The following is an 18,965-nucleotide window of genomic DNA, read 5'->3' on the forward strand; positions in this document are numbered from 1 at the left end:
GGCGATACCCTTAGTTCCATCCGCCCACTTTTTTTGAGCACTTAAAAAATTTACCTGTACAGAGGAAACGCATGACGATGGTCCTAGGCACCTGCAGGTACGCAACCACGTGACGCCTCTCTACTCTGGCATGTCTACTTGCAAGTGGCCAGGACTCTCTCATGGGTTTTCTTTTGGCAGGTACATTTTTAAAGTGCTCAACAACTGTGCCGATCGTTGTAGCCGAGCGGTTCTATGGGCTTCAGTCCAGAACCGCGCTGCTGCTACGGTCGCAGGTTCGTCCTAATCCTGCCTCGGGAATGGATGTGTGTGCTGTCCTTAGGTTAGTTAGGTTTAAGTAGTTCTAAGTCTAGCGGACTGATGAACTCAGAAGTTAAGTCCCATAGTGCTCAGAGCCATTTGAACCATCAACAACTGTAAGTTGGCGGTAGTACCAGTATTGCTGAATTTCGCGGTTTTAGAGGAACCGTTTACCCGTTTTATTCATTCATGTGTCACTGCCACACTCCCCTGTGATGATGCCACAGGATGGCGCAAAACGGGAGGGGTCTAAAAGCATAAACACGGTTTGCTGCTTTGTGTCACATTTACGTTTCGTCGAATGGTTTTCAACGGTCCCTTGTGCTTCCACACCATACTCTTACACCTTAGCCAAATTTTCGGTCGCACTGCACTTCAACTGGGTGCGAACACAATCGAAGTTGTTGCTAGCCCGCGGCGCCCTCAGAGAAGGTTTGAAGTGTCTACGGGGTATCAGCAGTGTCAAAATTGAAATGTCAAAATGGTTTCATTGACGCCCTCGCCGCGCGGTGTTGCCCTGCGGTTTGAGGCGTCCTGTCACGGACTACGAGGCCCCTCCCGCCGGAGGTTCGAGACCTCCATCGGGCATGAGTGTGTGTTGTTCTTAGCATAAGTTAGTTTAAGTAGTGTGTAGGTCTAGGTAGGGACCGATGACCTAAGCAGTTTGGTCCCTTAATAATTCACACACATTTTAATTTTTTTTTTTTTTTTGACGCCCTTTTGCCACCTCCTGAGGTCTTTTCGTGTCGATTCGGAGTGTCTCAGTGTCTGAAACGTTTTTCTCTGCTACTTATAAGAAAACCCCATGATTTCAGCGATGGATGTCGCGGTTCTAACCTCTTCATCACGCAGACGTGAAAACGGAGCAAATGTACGTAAGACGGGGTTCAAAGACCTTCCTATCGTGTGACACGTCCACGGTGGCGTTGGGCAGGTTTGTGGTGAAATTTGGTGCCAATATGACATAATTAACCTATCCTACAGCTCACATAAACTTCTGAGCCGTACCTTTTTTTCCGCATGTTTCGATACCTTGATGTTTGAAACATCACCGAGCCCGAGGGTGACGTCGCAGGCTGCCACGTTTGTACACCATTACAGGGGTAGCTTGAAGTCACATTTGAGCCTGATTTCCAAACTTTTAACTCTTAACGGGAAATAATTACCGGGTTTCGAACAAATGGTCCTTCAACTGCGTTACGAGGTGTAGTACATACACTCATCAGCCAGAATATTTATGACCAGCGATCTACTATCTGTATAAACCCTTCCATGAGATAGCACCTGGCGAGGAATGACTTCTAGTCAGACACACGCACGGTGCATGTAGTACATGTACTATCAGTGAGTCTGCTGTTCGTATGTAGAATATCGAAGGCGCGCGATCAATCTGTATTTGACAGAGGGCAGACTGTGATAGCCCGGAGGTTCGGCACGACCATTTTGAGAACCGCACAACTTGTCCCGTGTTCGATGAGTTCTGGGATGAGTATTTTCAACACGTGGCGAAACCAAAGTGAAACCATATCCAGATGTCTTGGGCCTGGGCAGCCACCCTCATTAAAGACGTCGGACGTCGTAGGTTGGGCAGACTGGTAAAACAGGACGGGCGGTAAACCGTGGCAGAACTAACATCAGATTCTGATGCTGGGCAGAGCACAAGTGGTGTCTAAACACACAGTGCACCAACCACTCCTAAAGCACCAGACCCATGCATATGCCAATTTTAACATCGGCAACTACGACTGGAATGGGAACATGGCAATCGGCACTGGAAGTTGGCACAGAGGAAGAGTGTTTCATGGTCTGACGAATCCCAATACCTCCTTCATCATGTCGATGGGAGGGTGCGAATCCTTCGTCTTCCAGGGGAACAACTGCTTGACACCTGTACTACAGGGCGGAGACGAGCTGATGGCGGCTCCATTATGCCCTGGGAAACGTTCACGTGGGCATCCATGGATCCATAGCAGCACGTGGAAGGCACCTTGATGGCCAAGGAGTATCGCACACTACCGATCGCAGTGGCCGAGCGGTTCTAGGCGCTTCAGTCCGGAACCGCGCTCCTGCTACGGTCGCAGGTTCGAATCCTGCCTCAGGCATGGATGTAGGTTAGTTAGGTTCAAGTAGTTCTAAGTCTAGGGTAATGATGACCTCAGATGTTAAATCCCATAATGTTTAGGGCCATTTGAACCAGTATCGTAGACTGGTTGCAGACCACTTACACCCTTTCATGACGATCATGTTTCCCGACGGCAGTGGCATTTTCCAACACTTTGTCGCAAGGCCAGGAGTGTGATGGAATGGTTCAAGGACCACAATGGCGCGTTCCAGTTGATGTGCTAGCCCTTCAGCTTGCCAGATATGAGCCCGATTGAACACATCTCGGATGTGACTGAACGTGGCGTCAGAGCTCATAGCGTCCCTCCTCAGACTTTACGGAAGTCAGGTGCGTGCAGATGTGCCAGCTTCCTCCAGCGACCTATCAAGGTCTCATTGCTTCTCTGCCATGGCGCGGTGCCGCTGTTATTTGTGCCAAAGATGGACGTACTGGCTGCTAGCTAGATGGCCATAACGTTCTGGCTGATCAGCGTACATAGAATAGAGCCGGACAACGTACAGACAGAATTCAGGGTACGCCACTATAGCTGAACGATCAACTTGTCTGACCGCCGTGTGGAGGAGCTGATAGATAATGGTACGATGGAGAGATGGTATCGTTCGCTCAGGGCATGATCTCGGGGTCTGCGAACACCATAGCCGCCAGTGTTCTTCTAACGTGCACGTGTCACATACCGGTAATTCGATGTCAGTTATTAGTCGATGAAGCGAACCCGTACACCTGGCCGTTAACTTCAGTACCATCGTGGTACTGAAACTGCTATGTCGTGTTCCCCCAATACACTGGTGCGTTGTATTGGTGAAAAAGCACACATACAGTTTTTCCCAGCAGTTTCTCACGCAATGCTGGAAGGAGCTTGTTCAAATTGGTAGTTCGCACCTGTCACCACAGTGGCCTTTGAAACGCAGTGAGTAAGCAGACGACATTGTTGCTAGGGCAACTACAGGTATGAGTAGTCATCTTGGGAGCTAATAAATCACTTCAGCTGTGTTTAGTCCTTTATTTTCAGGTCACTGCCTGTTTCGTGCCGCGAAACCGGTAGTGATATAAAAATAAAGGAATAAATACAGCCGAAGCGGTTTATTAATACCCGCGATGCCATGTCTGTCCCAGAAGATGGCCACCATTATTTTTTCAGCACTGCCGCTTACCCGAAAATTTTTTGGTCGCGGCGAGTGTGTGTGTTCCCATTGAGCTGACTGGCCCTTCCTTTTAGGATCAAAAACGGCATCCATGTCTCATCTATCGTCACAATGGATCAAAAGGAAGTCCTATCCATGCCGGCATTACACTTCAACATTGCTTAGCAATATGACATTGCCTCGCCCATGTGGTCGTCCCTCAGCATTCGTTGCTCCCACTTGGACGAAATTTTTGGCATTTTCAAATCATCACTCAGGACTGTGTGCACAGATCCCACGGAAATGTCAACTTTAGAGGCGATATGTTCCATACTCATTCGGCGATCCTCGAAAACAGTTTTGTCCACTCAATCGATCTTCGCATCAGACCGGCTGATGCGAGGCCGAGATTGTCTTGGTTTGTTGTCACGCGAAATTTTATCTTATTTGAACTGTCGCATCCATGAATGTACCGAGTGATTATAATTAAAGTGCAGGTACTCACAGTGGTCCAGTGTGTTCTGTAATTACCGTAAGGCAGCGACACTTGGTGGATACGGCAATGCATTTATGACGAACTGATTTATGCTGCAAGAAAATTAGTTCTAGTGTTGGTCACCAGGTGCAAATCTACCACTGTGAATTCAAGAAAGACGTATAGAAATGTTTCCATATGCAGTGAAGTAGGAACAGGACATAGGCAGAAAAGATCAAACAAGTGAGAAAGGCACAACGTTGATTTTATTATTAACCGTTATGGCTTGTCAAATGACAGCATGGATGTCATACCGTCATAGAAACAGTATACAGCGCCAGATTTGCTCCTGGTGGCCGAAACTGGAACTAATTATTCCCTCCCAAAGCAGTTCCGCAATAATGCATTAGTGTATCTACCAGGTTTCGTTGCCATACGACAATTACACGCCACACCTGACTTCCATTAGTAGCTGTACTTTAATTACAATCACCCGGTGCGGTAGATACATCCATGACACTATAAGCAGATGGTTCACTCAACTGGCAATGAATTTCAATCGTAGTCACATCACGAAAATGTAGAAAACGAATGATTATACGCTGTTCTTCTAATGAGAAATCGTCATTTTAGGTATCACAGATTATCCTCATTCTCACCCCGGCCGCCATAGTTCTGTGTGCCGTACATTGCTGTCATCTCTATCATGCATTCCCAAGAGTGCAGGTATACTTGAAAACAAATCACATGTTTCTGTTTGTTGCCAGTCCTGTGAAAAAAAAAATCGCAGGCATTGTAACTTGATGCATTTCTTACAGTAGGGGGTGGTGTGGGGGGATGGACACGATGCCGAATAAAGGAGGATTCAAGTATCTGCCTCAAAGGAGGAAAAGTAAAGTCTACGTAAGAAATATCCGACTGACATTATGATAACATGTGTTATTATGCACCAGTAACTAATAAAACAAACACCAACTTTATGAAAACTTCACAGTTTTCGTTCAACAGGACTGAGCCTTGAGGGCAACAAGAAAATGTTGGGGAAATTTGTTCTGTCTGTGGGATTTGATTTTGACAAGTGCCAGAGTAAACATATTATGATATGCAAACGAAGTTCACAACAGGTACACCACATCTTATATTTTTTTACGAATGCGTGGAGCATCAGAATTAAAGCGGCCAGCAGGTTATTGAGACATATTGCACTAAGAGCTTATGTTGTCACAGCAATAGTTTACGAGGAGTATTGTATGTAGACGAGTAGCCTGTGGCAGCGCTCCCCTCGTGAGGACATCGGAGGGTGCGATGTTACTGTCTCCCCTCCCTTTTCCTTGGGCCCAAACACGACCGTGCTGCAGCTTTTGCTAGGTCTGCCGTTTGTTCCGCCGCGTAATACATGTCACTGTATTGTCAATAGCGAGTACCAGGGTCAACGGTTGCGTTCCCTTTACAAATACGAGCGATACGCATTCCGTAAGACAGGCCTTTTCGTCGCTGTATTGAAGGTCAAATCCTTTAAGCTTAATCAGGATTTCTTTTCTATTTCTCACGTTTCGTTTCTAGAGATAGAGATAGCATAAGTAGAATTCTTCGGGAAAGTGGCATAATGACCACATTTTTCAGTCATAACAAAACAAAAGACTTTCGTCTTATCTGCGGAAGTCTGTGAAGTGACGTATGACTGCCACAAATTGTATGTAGACGAAACTGGAAGGACACTGAAAGTACGTATTAAACGTATTAAAGAGCACGAAAACTGCGCGCGTTTAAAACAAACTGTGAGTTCTGTGGCAGTGGAACATTAGAAAAATTGCGGACGACATATAGGTTTCAACAATGTACGAGTGATAGCCAATGAATACAGGAAAGACCGACAGGTGTTTGAGAATGAACGAAAGTAATTCCAGTAGAGGTGGCGCCTGTAGGCATCCAGTTTCGTGGCTCCCCACCATCAGAGAAGTAACCAGCCTGCGAAGCCAACGTCGCCAACGAACGGCTTTGTGACGGAATTCGACTCAGAGGTAAACCGGTTACAATCCTACTGGTGGTTAAGATTTTCACTGTCAGTATTTGGTCAGCAAGGGGCGGAGAGATTCTGGGGAAAATTCCTTGTCATCAGTCTTTGAGCGAATGCTCTGAATCAAATTCCTAAGCTCTCCGCTGTGCCTCATGATTCACTGTTAATGGTGGTCCGTCCTCCAGATGGGGACGCTGAGCTTGGTTGCCCCCTTGGTGTTATTTCAGAGGAGTAGGATATGTGTCGGCACCGAGTTCAACCCTCTCCTTCTCTCATTATCATCATACAACACAAACATAAAACAACACTACACATCCATCCATTACACTCATCTACACTCTACAAATACACTTGCGACCCAGCCCTCACATGTTCACGAGGAAAGGGGCCAATGTGCGAGAAGGAAGAACACCCTTCCCGACTGTTGGCTGAAACCACCCCGTGGGACATCCCAGTCAACAGTGCCCAGCTAGCCACCGAGGGGGATGGACACAAACAGTTACCAGGCAGCAATAGCTGCATCACGACGGCAGTATTTCTAAGAACATTCCCACCGTCTTCCTATGCCTGTTCCACTATACTCCTATTAAAATTACTTTGTGAATGACGTTTGAACAAGGCAAATGGTAGATATGGCGGTTATCACTGAAGCAACCGATTATTGGTTATATCGGTTTCTCCACGTCAGTTTAACCTGCCCGTCAAAACCGTTCAAATTAACCGGTTTCCGAAAAAACGATTTTCTGTCTTTTATACCTGTTATTTATTTTCTTTATTATTTATAAACTTAGAAATCGAGCAACGAGTGAAAAATTTTGACTCACTCAGTTTCAAAATATATAGTACCAGAATATTAAATTAAATAGGCAAATAAAAGAAAACTTAGTACATCCATCGTTCCCCGTTTTTCTCTAAACGTGATGAGTGTTTGAACACAATAAAAGAATCAGCAGTAGTCACTTACTGGTTCTAACTTTTCGAAACTTTAATCAAAACTCATTGTATTCGGAGAAGGGTGAAAACTGGGGTTGAAGAACCTTATTTTTCATGTTAATTTGCCCGTTTCCAAGGCCTACAAGCAGATAAAGACCTGTATGTAGACACAGGCAGCAGATCAGCAACTTCCAATTTTTATTGTATACATGAATGAATTATTAAGTTATTAGATTATTAGTGTTATCCTAGTTTCCTTCCTCAATTATTATTTCATAGAAATGGCAAACAAATCATTAATCTTTTAAAATAAATGAAGCAAGGTACTTTATTGCAACATTACTTCGCAAACATATTTCCAGACTAAGGTTGGTGTCATTCTCCAATACAACTGAAGTCCAGCGACGACTGCTAGAAACTACCGTATACACCAGAAAGGAGCAAGTCTTATACACTGCACGTGCCGTGTACCTTCATCCACGACGCACGTCAACATGGGCATTATTGTCTCAGCAGTACTGGAGCAGTTCTTACGCCGTGAGTTTGTTGCTCGTTTTTGACGACTTTGTTATTAAAACTAGCACTAATGGCTTTTCCCATTTTCTATAACAACGCAATGTTTCAAACCACTGCAAGCTTTACGAATAAAAAATACTCCTTTTTTGGAAAGGTTTATTTAAAAACGAAAGATTTTAGCACTGCTGCTATGGCTAATTGATATTTTGTTTTTTATTTTGTTATTAGTATGGCTCTGAACACTATGGGACTTAACTTCTGAGGTCATCAGTCCCCTAGAACTTAGAACTACTTAAATCTAACTAACCTACGGACATCAAAAACATCCATGCCCGAGGCAGGATTCGAACCTGCGACTTAGCGGTCGCGCGGTTCCAGACTGTAGCGCCTAGAACCGCTCCGCCACCCCGGCTGGCTGTTATTAGTAAAAAAATAAGAAACACCTTTAATAACCGAGACCAAAGAAATACCGAAAAATACCGGTTATTCAGAACTAAGATACCGGTATCGGTTTCAACTGGTCGGCCTTTCCCCACTCTAGTCGTTGAGGCCAGCCGCCAATCAACCGTAGTTCGTTCTCAAGAGCCACAGGCCTGTTTTGTAGGGATTTGCAGGGCCTTGTCAATAGTACTGCCACTCCTCCCCCCCCCCCCCCCCAACCACCATTGCAATCTTTCAATCACAAAGTAATTTAAATCGGAGTATACGAATACAATGACGATGGTCCACCAATAGAAGAGGGGAAATCTTACACCCCAAAACGACAGTTCTACAGAAGAAGTGTGGGAAAACTCCCTGTCATAAGTGAGTACTACACTGGTCTGTGACAGTGTTCAGTTGATAGGGATCCATGCAGGGAAGTCGAAACGTTGATTGTGTAAGGAGAAATTGAAGGGAAAAGTGATGTGGCGTTACAACCTACAAGATGGTACTTTCAATGACAACGGCAACGATAGTCTACAGACTTACAATCTTCACTGCCCTCCAACATAGTCATATGCTATGGGTAATAAACAGGACGAAATGCTCTGTAGTACATCACTGAAGACAAAGGGTTTATTATATCATCAAACAACCCCTATTATAAATATCGTGTAACAACGTCATTGAGGCCCGTGTAGGAAAGTAAAGTAGCACGAAGAGCTAAAGCACAGCGTGCGTAAAGGGGTTGCAACAGCCTTTTTTGGGGAAGTGGAAGACAAATGCACCGAAAATATGTGTACCTCCGGAAGCGTCAGCCCGGCCGCGAGGTGGGGACGTGAGGCGGGCGGAGTGCGCGGGCGCTGGAAGCAGGGGTGGGAGGGACGCCGCCGCCGCCCGGGGGCGGGGCTGCCGCCGCCGCCGCCGCCGCTGACTGACGCCCCCGCGGCCGGCCCGCTGTTATTGTAATAACGGCCGCTGCGGCGCCGGGGGCGGAGGGGCGGCGTGGAAGCGAGGGCCAGCGGGGGCGACGGGGAGCGCGGGTGACGGCAGGCGGCTGCTGATCAATACGGCGCAAGACGCTGTCCACCCGCCGTCCGGCCGGCCTTTCTTCCTCCATTTCCTTGACCGGCCGCCGCCGCCGCCGCCGCGCGCACCACGCCGCCGCCATCTTGCCGGACCGGACCGGACCGGCGAGTCGATACGGCAGCCGGCAGGCAGCCCGAGCACGCCGCTGCGGCTGACCTCACCGGCCCGCACTTGGCGTCCCCGCTCACTTGTCACAACTCCGACTACTTCTTGATTCAGAACAAAACAAAACCTACCGTGCTGTTATAATTAAAGAGCATCTACTCATCACAGGGCACCAGTGTGGGCTGTAATTATAGTACTGAGGCGAACCTTGCAATACGCTATTGCGTTAATGTGGAACCGATTTACTCTGAAAAAAAAAATGGTTCATGTTTTCACCACCAGGTGCAGCTCTGGCGCTGTATACTGTATTTATGGTCATATGAGAAGTACGCTATCATCTGACGAGCCATAACGTGAGTGAACACTGGCTATCAACAAGAGAGGCCTTGTGCTATTAGTGAAACTGTTTTATGTGAACGGCACCAATTACAGTGCTGCAGTTAGGGAGTATCACCGACTGAAATGTCTGAGGGCGCAATCATTAAAACATTTAAAGGAGGCGACAATGGTATTCGAAAACACGGGTGAGCTTGGTGTGATACCTGTTAGAGGAAGGCATCCTATCCCAGTGGTCGTTGTTGCTGTAACTGACCGTGCAGTACACGCCCCGGATAGTGTTATTGTTGTGTAGTGTCATGAGAACTGTTTATCCCATGGTTAACATTACAGAAAGTTTTGCGGTCTATTTTAACCAGTATCTGTGCAACATCCAGAAGGTGCAACACCTAAAACCTCGCTATCAGCAACGTTCTGAATTTCCTCTTCCGTTCCTGGCAAGGATCGAAATTGATGATATGTGGCTGGATAATATTCTATGGAGTGACGAGGCATTTTACACTGCGGGCTACAGTGCATACGCAGAACTGCCGAACTAGGGAAACTGTCAAAACCCGCCTTTATTCTCCATCCGTCGTGTTTTGAAGAGAACACACCCAGAGGCATCGTCAGATGTACCATGACGTCTGCGCGCTATTGAGACCTCCTTATACAGCATGTTATTCCTGATTTGGAAGAGCGAAACTGTGTGGAAACAACTGTTTTCATGAAAGACGCTCAATGCAGACTTCCACGAACGTGTTATCTCCACAGGTTTACCAGATGCGTGACCTGCAAGGTCGGCTGGTTTAAATCCACGTGATTTTTGGCTACGGGGATATCTAAAAGCCGGCCGCTGGTGGCCGAGCGGTTCTAGGCGCTTCAGTCTGGAACCGCGCGACCGCTACGGTCGCAGGTTCGAATCCTGCCTCGGGCATGGATGTGTGTGATGTCCTTAGATTAGTTAGGCTTAAGTAGTTCTAAGTTCTAGGGGACTGATGACCTGAGATGTTAATTCCCATAGTGCTCAGAGCCATTTGAACCGTTTGATATCTAAAACAATTCGTTCTACCAGGAACATGCTCAGACTCTAGCTGATCTGAAGGCCAGTATTCAGGAACATGTTGCTCACATTCCACCGGAAATGCTGCGAGCAACTGTTGATCACGTCGTTTTATCGATTTCTATTACGTGTCCATTGCTGAAATCCTGTAAGTGGCAGTTAATAATAGAATTAACATTATACCTGTCTCACTTATTTGATCTTTTCTACCCGCGCCTCTTTTCTAAGCCATTACATAGGAAGACATATCTATACGTCTTCCTTTTATTCATAGCGCCAGATTTGCACCTGGTGGCCAAAATTGGAACTATTTTTTCCAGCTTAAAGACGTTCCGCATTGCAGCCCACACTGGACCTCAGTGAGTAGCTACAGTTTAATTGTAACCACCCAGTACGAAGGATCTGCAAGAGGGTAATGTTGTACTAAATGTGCAGTAGGATGCTGGGCCTCTGAGACGCAGTGTTTATAGGAAATCAACGCATGCGGACGGGTATCTAAATGCGAAGAGTTTTCATCCATTTAACCAGGAGGTTCATTAGGAGGGCTTAAGACATCGTGGACGCGAAAACCTTGACACAAGAACAAGAACGCCTTAAAATTGTGTCCAACCAGAATGGCTACACTGACAAACAGATCAGTCGTTCATTGGAGTTCAGATCGGGGGGGGGGGGGGGGGGGGCCAGCAGAACACGCATGTAGTCCAGTTGCTTTCCTATCATATGCTAGTGGCAAATTTTGAAAGACCAATAAAGCCCCACTCCCGACTGGAACTCCCACGTATGAAACGTCACGTCTCCTGAAGTACGTGCCGTTCAATGAAACAATTATACAGGCACCTTCAGTGGTAGATGTGAATACTGTCTGGAGAAACGTGTTGCGAATGGAGCTATCAGTAAAGAAACAATAAATTAAAACCTCATACCAGATGCTGCAATTTTACTGCATGAATAGCAGAAAATTAATATGTGAAAAACTTTTTTCCTATCTTCATTTTGTGGGGGATGCCAGCGAGAAAAAGTTTCGTAAGATTTTAAATTATGTGTAATGTTTGTTGCAAACCGCTAAGTGTTCTCATCTCAAAAACTGGATGAATATAGTCTGGGTAATTAGGGCGCCATTACTTATACTGCCTCAAGATATATACACAGTTTCTAACTGTAATACTTGACTTATTGCGATAAACTTTCAGTATGAAGTTGTAGACCTTAGTAGATTATGACAGTATTGTAAATTTTTAAATTCAGCCAATAGCTGTATGAAATACTAGAAACCATTTGAACCTGGTGGTGGGACCGAGATTTCGATTAGCTGTTTAGGAGGGATTGTAAAAAGGTACAAAATTAAATGTGTGTTTCGTTCAACTGCCAAGAGTACAGCTCTCCTTGGGCCGGTTAAATGTGATCAAGGACGGAGGAATCCCTTGACATTATGGGAAAATATAAATGTCCAGACGATTCGCATCGTTCACGACAAGGGGGTTGGGCAGCACCGCTAAACACGCCGCTGCAGCATCACAAATCTGCGGTAGTGGAGCACTGTCTGACGGAGGGGCGCAGAATGATGTACGACGCGACAAAGGTAGCGAGGTGGAAGGGTTAGTCGTTTTCTTTTGATTCGCTTGACTGTATGCACAAGTTGGCACCCTAATATTTTATTATCCATTCTCATGATCCCTATGCGAGATATAGGCTTACAAAGGAATGAATCGATATAGTCGACAACGATGTTCTCTTCTGTAAATCTGCACGATAGGACTTGCCAGCGACGCCTTTCTAGGGCTCCCAATCCATACTATTCCTTTTTCTTTTGTTTACTTTCATATGATCTACAAAAACTGTTGACAATCTTCGTTGCGTTCTCTCGTTCCTTTGACGTCTTCTGTCAGATAGAATTCGTAACAAAACCAGTACTGGAGTAGTAGTCTAGAATGATATCAATGGAGTCTTGCAAGCGGCTGCCTTTACAGATACAAATTCACTACCAACAAATCTACGTAATGCATATGCGTTTACTACTAATGACTTCATTGAGTCACCCCATTCCATACTTTCTTGATTTTTGAAATAAGTTTCAGGTTCTAGAATATTAGCAATAACCTTATAATAGCATACTTTTACTATCAAACAACTATAGATCATCATCTTCAGCAGACAACATGCCAGTGCTGCTGAACTTGTCTGGAAGTTACAGGTGTACTACCCTTCCTTGATGACCACCCAATGTAACTTTGGTTTAAGCTGATCAATGCCACACAGCCTGAACGCCAGCTACAGCTGAGGATGATGAGGCAATTTCAGGTCAAAGGGTGTCTAATGAATATATTTTTGAATTCATTTGGAAATGTTGATAAGGGGGGAAGAATTTCTCAGAGAGGACATAAGAAAATTTAAATTCGGAATTAGAGGAATTCGGTAATGAATAGGAAACAGTGGAATAACCTTCTACATAAGGCCAATGCCCACAAAGCGCTGTCGAGTTACGTACGATGATGAGATAAAAAGTCTGTTTCTTATTGGCGCGGCAGGAGTTGGATGATGCTATTCGATGAAAGATGTTAAAATACTGATAACCAAACATGAATAATGTTTTTAACAGCGACTGAAAAAGGTTTCTCTTTACCAGAAGTGTGTAAATAGCACAATACAGGCGCTGCCTTGCTTAGATGTAATTATAAGATAATCTCTGCGTTTTGCTATCAGTCAAGAAATAACCTCAACTAAATATCGTACCAAACTAATCTGGTTCAAAGAATATGTAATCATAATATGAGTCTGAAATCATAATAACATTAATTAACTGTCTTTTCAAATGTTGTATGACAACAAAATCAAGATGTTGCTTTATATCAGTTAGGATGAAGTTACACTATAAATAACACTTACTTTGGAATGATCACCAATATGAAGTTTTTTGTTTCATTATGTGTCAGATGAAACACCCGATGTGCAAATTTTATTTGCTCTAAGTAAACATTACAAAGAGGACCCTGAAAAGGTATTGTCAAAAACATGGTAATGAAATGCCATGGGATAGGGCCTCTCGCCGGGTTCACCGTTTGCCTGGTGCAAACTCACTTCGGCGACTTGCGTGTCGATAGGAATGAAATGATGATGATAAGGACAACACAACACACAGTTCCTGAGCGGAGAAAATCTCCCGCCCAGCCGGGAATCGAACTCGGACCGTTACGTAGGACATTCCGTCACGCTGACCACTCAGCTACCAGGAGCAGACAAAAACACGGTGAGGCATCTAATGAATCTTTAAGTGAGACACTCCCTACTGACTTAATACCTGGACACAAGCAGCAGGGTGCTTGTCTGGAAGTCTGACTACGCCAATATTTTGAAGAAACTTCTCATTTGTAACATAATTGTATTTCTTCTAGTATATTCTCCTCTGCCAAATGAAATCTCCTATGTTTCACTGATTCATCATTTAGCTTGAAAATAAAGTGTATGAAGAACATGGTAGTAGTTGACAACGATGTTTTAACTAAAAACGTTTAATATCACTTTCCCTCATTCGCGTTCTTATGTCTCACTCCTGGTATAATTTTCATTTTCTAGGTATGGATGTGATTCGCACTCACCATACGTTGATTTAGCAAGTATTATATATCTGTGGTTGGATGCCATTTCAAAGAATAATTCTTACTTTGCTCTACATTGTTGCTTCAAAAAAGTGACCAACTTAGCTACGCCCATACAAACGGTATGATACATTACAAACAGAAAAACGATTACCCGTTTTTGAGTATTATTGAATTAATTAAAAAATGGTTCTAGTGTTTGTGACAAAAGTAGCCTACAAACCATGTTTTTAAATGCAGTAAAAATACCTGTTATTAGTTTTGACCGACGGGCCTGATGGTCTAGCAGCAGAGAGAGTATCTGGAAACAGAGAGATAACGAGATCGGTTCCTGTGGGACCATGGAAACAGTCCACCTTTAATCTAGCCTTCATCCTAAAACGATGTGAGGAATCGCCAGAAACTATAAGTGGTTCGGATTCACGTTAGATGGTAGGACCCCTTTCCTGAGATGGATAACTAGGGTAGATTGTGGACATTCAAGTTGCCTAACGTGGCATCCGATTGAAAGCCTTCCACCCGGTCATTGAGTTACACTCAGTTACTATTTTTATTATACAGGGTGTTTCACAATTCATATTACACACTTCTAGAGGCTGAAGAGGTGACTTACAAGGGAACCTCCCCATCGCACCCTCCTCAGATTTAGTTAAAAGTTGGCACAGTGGATAGGTCTTGAAAAACTGAACACAGATCAATCGAGGAAACAGGAAGAAGTTGTGCGGAACTATGAAAAAAATAAGCAAAATATACAAGCTGAGTAGTCCATGCGCAAGATAATCAACATCAAGGATAGTGTGAGCTCGGGAGCGCCGTGGTCGCGTGGTTAGCGTGGGCAGCTGCGGAACGAGAGGTCCTTGGTTCAAGTCATCCCTCGAATAAGTCGTTTAGTTTTTTATTTTCAGACAATCATCACCACACGTACTGTTTATCAACAAATGTAGGAGATAATCATACAAATGTTCGACAATCGTTCGATCCCTTAAGGAACTTTCGATGCCTTACAGATCGGAAAATATTCATTGACATTGTTATTGAAGTACCGAGCTATATTTCCTGGATTCATATTGCTCACGGAATGCATCTCACGTATTTAATGCACTCTCGTCCAAAGTAGCGAATAGTCAACCGCCAGCCAGGGAGCCTCCTTAGCAGGAATACTCTTTCTTCCGTGCGCTGTAGTCGACTGACGTCATCTGTTTCGATGTTTGTTTAGGTGTAGCGTCATCATACTACGGCGCAGTTACCTCGCATCGGATGGACGGACGGACGGATAATGACTGTCTGAAAATAAAAAATTGAACTTTTCACTCGAAGGAAGACTTGAACCAAGGACTTCTCGTTCCCTAGCTGCTCACGCTAACCACAGGACCACGGCGCTCCTGATCGCAACTTATCCTTGTTGTTGCCTATCTTGCGCATGGACTACTCAGATTGTATATTTTGCTTATTTTTTTCATACTTCCACACAACTTCTTTCTGTTTTCTCGATTGATCTGTGTTCAGTTTTTCAAGGCCTATCCACTGTGCCAACTTACAACTAAATCTGAGGGGAGTGCTATGGGGATGTTCCCTTGTTAGTATCAAGTTTTACGTAACAACCCATGTCCTGAAATGGCACCCATCGACGCTACAGAGCGTCATAGTTACAGGCACCGGCGCCTGTTAATGCATGTATATACATGATGATTCCATGATGATGTTACAAACTTTCTTGGTTGATGGAGGAGGATAAATGTGTCAATTTGAGATAAGGGTCCCTGTTCTGGAAACGAACGAAACGAAAGTTATTAGCGAAAAGCGTTCTGATACCTTTGGCATTGGAATACGTGCACCGGTACTGTTATTGCTAAAAACGCAGGGGTAGTAGTATGGGCCACAAGAAGAAGAAATGTGTACAAAACGTAGACTCTAAAACGCATACCTGAGGAGCTACGAGCACTTGTTCATGTTCGCTGCTCTCAAACACATATCCTCTATTGAAAAATTGCTGATGGCTTCTAAGGTGTACATCTTAGAGCCCATGTTTACTAGACATTTTTCCTTGTTTTTGTCCATACTACCACCTCTGAAATTTGACTACTCTAAAGTCTTAGTAACAACAGTACCAGTAGACGTATTCCACTGTCAAAGGTATCAAAACGGTTTTCGCTTATAACGTTCGACTCGTTCTTTTCCAGCACAGGGAACCTTACCTCAAACTGATACATTTATCCTTTTCCACCAACCCAGAAAAATTGTTACATCACCACGGAATATACGCACATTTACAGGCGCCGGTGCCTATAACACTGACGCTCTGTCGCGGCGTTGCATGACGTTTTCTTACATAGGTTTCTAGGTAAAGCTTGATCTGCTAAGTCCCCTCTACAACCTCTAGAAGTGTGTAACATGAATTGTGAAGCACCCTATAGTTTTTAACTACCGCGCTTTCGGTCAACAATAATTTTCAGTAATAGAAAAGCTGAGAATATAATAGCAGTCTACACTGCTTATGCCAGTGCAGAATACGATCAGGCCAAAATAAAAATCATCTTTCATGTTGATGGACCTTTATTGTTCATTACATATGAGTAATTCGTTGTCTATATCCACGTACTGCTTTTGATCCCGCTGCGTACCTTTTACATTGTCTTGCAGAGTTCCTTGTGCGTCTGGAGATGTTGGGTTTAATTACTCGGTAAAACTTCTTCCGCTCATTGATTCTGGAAGTTGGTATCAGTGCAGAAGTTGGCTGGTAAGCTGCCAGGGGTGGTGAAGTGGGTCTATAGGTCCGCAACTTGGCTTGCTACCTCTTTAAGGAGTCGCCACTTGTGGAGGGGGCTGAGGGCTCCGAACCCACGAAGCAGGGAGCAGGGAGCAGGGAGCAGGGTACACTTCGCGCTGTCTAAGGCGCTTACTCTTAATAGGTGACGTGCTTTGATGACGAATACAGCAAAGTTTTCAGTATTTCCAGAGATGTATTAGTTACTGCTTTAAACCTACTTCATTCACAACAAAAAGCATTCACTTTAGTACAGCAAAAGAACTTCTTATTGCTGATGAAATTATTCAGAAGAATTGTGAAGCGTACTTGGACAAAGGAAAAGAAGCATCAGCTGTTCTGCAGCACTAGCGACTGGTTAAAAGCAACGCGAAGATATTTCACGTCTATTTAGTTAGCCCTTTCGCCGTTTACTCTTTGTGGGCCACTCGGAACGGTAGCTAAAACAAAAAGTTTTAAAGCAACACTAATAGATACTTTTTGTCATCAAAGTTCAATCTGATAAATTGCCTGTTTGTTCCTCGGTCTTGCAATATTCCTATTTCCTTGTTGCAACAGCATACATCATTGTTACTGCTCTAATCAGCGTCGCGGCATCTGTATCTATCGTCCTTTTGTGATTGTTTCTATTTCAGTTAGAGGTAGATAGGCTTAAGTCATTACCTAACATCAATCTTTCCGTTTGTGTGTCATAAGGTAAATCCAAGAGCGCCTCTTCAAAGAAATTCGTTTATTCTGCAAGAGTTCAATTTTCTTCTCCATTCTACTCTGGCTGTGGTTTCAGAAGTAGTAACAGTATTATTTAATAGAGAACGGTAGAGACAAATTGTATGCATGTAACGCCTCATGTGAAAAACTGCACATATACTTATAAATTAGTACCGCTTTCAACCAAGTCTGCTTCCATCTCATAAAAAATGCTTGAACTACATAAAATATATACTGTCCTTTTCCTTCATCTTCAGTAACTGTGTTTGTTGTTACGTAAATATCCAATCTTTTGTATGCTGGCGGAAGTAACAGATTGAGGGACCACCATATCATTTCAGGCAATCTGAGTTGTTGTTTATTTAGTTTTCCGTCACAGCTATATACGAGGGGTGGAACTTAAATAGTGGCAACTATTTATTCACAACCGATACAAAAGAGTTACATGTTTGCATCTGTTGGTGTCCTTCAAAGAAGTCACCAGCGTTGTGTAAAACATGTTGCCAGCGATGTGGAAGGCATAATATACCGTTAGCAGAGCCTGTTCTGTTGATGGTGCGAATGGAGCGGTCTACTGCCTGTAGAATCGCTGGAACAGTTCTGAAGCGAATGCCACGACGTGGTTGCGTCATCTTCGGAATCAAATCAATGTCACAAGGACTTAAGTCCGTGGAGTGTGCTGAATGGGACGGTGCTTGCCAGTCCCATCTACCAAACAGAGCTGCCACAGCTTGCGCTGTATGTGCCAGCACATTGTCGTGCAAAATGACGAGTGGGTTGCGCAGGTGATGCTCCAAAAACGGACAGTAATACTGTGCATTTACGGTCGGCCTTGGAGGAACTCAACCCACCCATCATTTTGTCCGACAATGCCGTGGCGTATACAGCGCTTGCTGTGGCTGCTCTGCTCGGTCGATGGGACTGGGAAGTACTGTACCATCCACCATACTCCCCGGACGTTAATTCCTTGTGACTTTGATTTGATTCCGAAGATGAAGGAACTACGTCGTGGCAATTGCTTCAGAGCTGTTCCAGAGTTCGACAGGCAGTAGACCGCTCCATTCGCACCATCAACGGAACAGGCTCTGATAACGGTATACTACGCCTTCCAAATCGCTGGCAACGGGTTCTACACACACTGGTGACTACTTTGAAGGACAGTAACAGGTGCAGCAAATATATAACTCTTTTGTATCGGTTGTGAATGAATAGTTGCCACTATTTAAGTTCCTAACCTCATATAATCTTTAACGGCGACTAGTTTCGAGCTTTGCGTTCATTTTCACCCATTGTCTTCATCGGATGGTAGAACATTAATAACAGTATAAAATGTTAAAATACATTATAGTTCTCAGCATTCTGTATGCACACATGCCAGGCTTGCAATACAATGGCTGTGACGTACCAGCGTCTCCAATATTTAA

The 18,965-nt window shown here is 44.4% G+C and overlaps 1 protein-coding gene across 1 annotated transcript in view; it reads right to left on the reverse strand.

Moving 5' to 3' along the window:
• The window catches only part of LOC126484821 (uncharacterized), an 854,899-nt gene that overhangs the window by 351,851 nt on the left and 484,083 nt on the right, over positions 1-18,965 (reverse strand). The gene's annotated exons all lie outside the window — the stretch shown is intronic.

The sequence above is a fragment of the Schistocerca serialis genome, chromosome 6 (genome assembly GCF_023864345.2).
Source record: "Schistocerca serialis cubense isolate TAMUIC-IGC-003099 chromosome 6, iqSchSeri2.2, whole genome shotgun sequence".
Taxonomy (NCBI): Eukaryota; Metazoa; Arthropoda; class Insecta; order Orthoptera; family Acrididae; genus Schistocerca; species Schistocerca serialis.